Below are 4,805 nucleotides of genomic sequence, written 5' to 3'. Positions count from 1 at the left end.
TCTAATACTACCTAATGTAAAACTGTAAAATTTATGACTCGTGTGTACTTAGTAATCGGAATAAAAATCACTGAAATATTAATATTATATTACGTTTCCTAATATTTTAACGCTAGTGTATACGATATAAAAACTTCAAATGTTACCTATTGACGTGTAATGTATAGTGTTTATAAATGTTATTAAATTTTATTTTTTTAAAACCTGTGTTTTTAATTAGTTATAACTTATAAATAATTTTGTAATTGTCGTTTAATAAATATTTATTCAATAATTTTCATGTGATTGTGAGTGATATTAAAGTCTAGGGATTTGTATTCTGGGATTCGTGTATACTTACGTCTTACACCTTGTTTCTTTTACGTGCTGTACTGCAGCTGTGTAAGTATCAGAAAAGAGAAAGAATGCAATATCTTCAAGAAAGTTTCAACTGACAATTGACAATGGTTACGTTATATTATTGTTACACTTACCTATATAGCCCTATAGGCCAGAGGTATTCAAACTGTGCATCGCGGCTCCTAAGGGCGACGCAGGATTGGGAAATGGGAGCCAAGTTAAAGAACCGGAAACTAAAAATAATAAATAAATAATTAAAAAAAAATATTGATAAAAAGATAACGTTTAGAAGATGAGAACAACTAGGTATTTCTAAACTAAATATAGAACCAAGATTTGAACATATTATGAAACATACACAAACTCATCCATCTCACTAAATTAGCAAATTCTAGTTTTTTTTAAATTAATTTGTATTTATGAAGCATACAAATATACAATATTTTATTTCATTTTTTCTATATTATCTATTTATTTGTAAATTGTGATAATACTGCAGTCAAGTCGCGATAACTCGAAGCTGAAGAGAGATAAAAATTTGCTTCGAGATATGTATTATTCGAGTTATCTAACTCGAATTTATATTAATTTATATATAATTTATATTTCTTTAGTATAGGTTATAATCATACTATCATTATCATAAATTGAGATATTTAACTTGAACATTTGTTTAATGATACAATAATTAATAAGTTTGGCTTACTGCTTTGGTGATATTATATTTTATTTTAACAAATTGAATTTACCGGTTACCCCAAATTTTATCATTTATCAAGAAAGATTAAGCAATTTTACAGTATTTTATGTACACAAAGAATTATTTTATTGACTGAAAGTTTGAACAGATTATTGACAAATTTAATGCAGAAGCTTCAATAAAAGGTCGCAGTTAAACACTAATAGTTGAGAGAAGTAAACTGTTACAGTCTTACAGATAATCCTTTTTTTTATTATTAATTATTGTTGTTTGAAAAATATACTAACTGATACCAGATAATTGATATCATGACATTGAATAATAAAGACTTATAAAATAGAATACAATGTTGTTTATTAAAATTATTTTTTTTTCCTAAATTAATTTCGTTTAATTATATTGGTGCATGAGATGATTGATGTTAAAAACATTAGTACTATTTACATTTTTGTAATAGTGATAAAATATTTGTTACATAGGAGATTGTGGGCAGTGTTATCTCGCACGAGTTAATGATTCATGAGAATTTTTGCACCCTCATTAGTTTTCACAATAAATATTCATTGTTCGACAAAATCTGATTTCTAATACAATATCACTGGCTCAACTTTTTATATAATAATAATATGGTTATGGTTTTTCCACCCGTGCGCCAGACGTACAATAATAATGATACCTAGTTATACAGTTTGTATACAGTTGTATACATGAAATGATTTGCACTGTGCGTCGTGGAGGTGGAATTCTAGACGTCTGTTATATAACTCATACCTCTGTATATAAAAAAAAAAAAAAAAAAACGAACACCAGACAGACATCGGCGTCGACGACAGCGGCGACGTTTGGAATGCGTATCATAGGGGTACAGACGGTACAGTATTGTGTATTTGTGTGGCTCGTCGATGGTTTAGGCGGTGTGGAGGTGGGTCACAACTCACAATACTCTCAATCGTGAGATGTATTCATCATAATAATATTATAAAAGAGCGATAAACACTTTGTTATAGCATAATATGGAAACGTTCCATAGTCCATACGGCCTACGATGGTGAAAATAATAATAATAAAATATTTAATATTGTATGCTACTCAGTACCCAGATGTTGGCCAACCGTAAATTAGTGTACCAACTTACTGTATGGATCTGGGACCATCTATAATTATTATTAAGATTCGTAGAAGTGGTACCACACGATCGTCAGAATCGTCATTCTGTCGTTTTCGGACAATTTTTAAATAATATTTCAAAATCATCTACATGTCCGGACCTAAGTCATTAATCATTATGATGAATTTACAAGGCTACGACCTACGTATCGACGTATCGTAATGAATACAAGTTAGTTAGCTTATGATTTACCGATGATTTTTATTATTTTTTAACCATATTTAGATAGGGATTTCTAAGTATTGTTAAACATAACAATAGTACAATCCGATACCCATTATTAATAGAAAAAACCGAATTATAGTTACCTTTTTTGATGAAAACATAAATTATAACTTATAAGACACAGTACATATTATACATCTTACAAACCACGAGCAGGTTATAATATATATGTTGATATTACAATGATATCCTGTGAATAACGTATGCAGCATTATATTTTGTATAATTTAATTTAAGAAATAATATCGAACGTACTATAAAACAATAATAAAATCAGGACTTATTTGAGCCATGAATAAAACGTTTTTGATTACTCCCAAGATCGTGTGAAATGTTGAAATTAATGAAGGTGAAGGTGAAATGGTAAGACTCTAAGACCGTAACAAGTGTGAATTTAAATTAGAATCGTAATCGTAAAAATTTGAATACCCATGACATGACGTACCTATCTAATAATTTTTAACGCACATCAGATAAATAATGAAATGCAGGCTTGTATAATCTGGGGCAATTAATTTGTTATTATTATTAATACTCCTATTAATATCATTCAAACATCGTTCAATTTACCTAATGAATTCAACCGTAGTTTTTTCAATTATAGACAATTCAACAATTGCACAAAGTTTATTTAATTCGTATTTCTTAAACGTGTTTATCGACTATAGGGGCAACGCCCTTAACGTTCTGTACGTATAGTGTATACTAACGGCCAATGCTATGATGCATATAAAAATAGTTATGTAAATTTTAATTATTTGAAGAAATGTTTTTTGGATTTGTCGGTTTACCACTTGTAATTCGTATTACCTAGGTCTTTAGTCCGAAAATTTAACACAGTTTAAACAAAAACTATTCGTTTAACGCTTAATGTTAAATCATAGCACACATTATGCGTGCAGTGTTAACTATCAGAGCACGAATGTGTTGAAACTTGGAACTAAATATTTGGTCGATCTAAATTTGAAAGCGGAGATGGACCGCAACATTCTAAAAACGGTTCGAGCTAACCTATCACGAGTGCGTCAGAATGAACCACGTTTACTTCAGTTGAAACACTTAAAACACAATGACAAAATGTCGACTTATAATGATTTTTAAGATTTAAAAAAATGTTAATCATAGCTGTTAGATGATAACCTATGGGTCGTACTTTATAAATTATAAAAAAAACTGGTATTTTTTTCAAAAAATTTATCGACACTGGCAGTAATACAATTTCATAATTCCTCGAATCGATGCTCGGTAAGCTCGGTTGACAGCAAGGTTGTTTTATTATTTTATTGCAGTAGTCAAAATATTAAAACCTATAATGAGGTTATACGCGTAGTTTTCAATTTGTTTGTAAAATAATAATATTATTAATATTAAATAATAAAATGTACCTAAAATTAATACTCTTGATTTCACTGTATTTTCACGTTGTATAAAAAATTAAAAAGCATAGTTAAAAAATATCTTTCCTATCCGTTTATCGACATTAGCATAAATAGCATTAATTATCGTTGTGTGTACACACGAAGTCGAATAATTCATTGACAAAGTCAAACGTAACTGAATCATAATATAGTACCTATTTTTTAGAAAGCGAAAGCGAACGTAGCCCACAAACATAAGAATTATAATCGTCATAATTATTAATTTATTTTGCCGAAATAGTTGGGTTAAAACGAACAATATATTAGCATATGCATGCACTGTTTTTTTTAAATGGTTGTGTATTTCGTTCAAACAAAAACAATACTTACTACTGCAGGGCTCTGACCAGTCCGACCTATATTATATTATTATTACAAAGCACAAAACACATTCGTCACACACACACGCACAGACACAATACGAGTTCCAGTAAACAAGTAGAGAGACACGCCTACGCGTCGTAGTCGCGCGACCAGCGAGTTTTAAATTAAACTCGTCTCGGACAGTTGGACGGTATGAAAATAATCACTCAATGTCAAACGCTGCAGGTAGGTATGTATATAATAAATTCAAATATGAACGGCCAGATGTCTGTTTTCGTATAAATAATAATAGTATATAGAGCACGAGAAAACGTACGAAAGTCATCATATACATATATATATATAATATACAGATAGCGATGCTCAGTCGTAGTCATGAAGCTTTGTTTTTGGTGGATCTTATTAGTTTTTTATCGCGTTTTCTGGAAAAACAATTCTATGTAAATCGTGACATTGTTTGAAGATCGATGATTTATAATCGATATCACATATAATAAAATCATATAGTTCAAAAAGTTTCATTTACATTTTTTTCAATTTTCTGCATCATCTTGTAATAATATTTCTTTCAAATTTTATCTCGCTATCTCAAAATGTATTTTTTAATACTAATTTAATTTAACTCTTTTAA

At 29.3% G+C, this 4,805-nt stretch overlaps 1 long non-coding RNA gene across 1 annotated transcript; it reads right to left on the bottom strand.

The window, feature by feature from the left end:
• Positions 1 to 273: 273 nt before the first annotated feature.
• Positions 274 to 4,352, bottom strand: LOC132919763 (uncharacterized). The gene is made up of 3 exons (XR_009660669.1): positions 4,181 to 4,352; positions 474 to 572; positions 274 to 377 (listed from the first exon to the last, which is right to left on the bottom strand). It is a non-coding gene; the product is annotated as an uncharacterized LOC132919763 (long non-coding RNA).
• Between the last annotated feature and the right edge of the window lie 453 nt (positions 4,353 to 4,805).

This window comes from Rhopalosiphum padi, chromosome 2 (assembly GCF_020882245.1).
Source record: "Rhopalosiphum padi isolate XX-2018 chromosome 2, ASM2088224v1, whole genome shotgun sequence".
NCBI lineage: Eukaryota > Metazoa > Arthropoda > Insecta > Hemiptera > Aphididae > Rhopalosiphum > Rhopalosiphum padi.
This window is presented reverse-complemented; position numbering and strand designations above follow the sequence as displayed.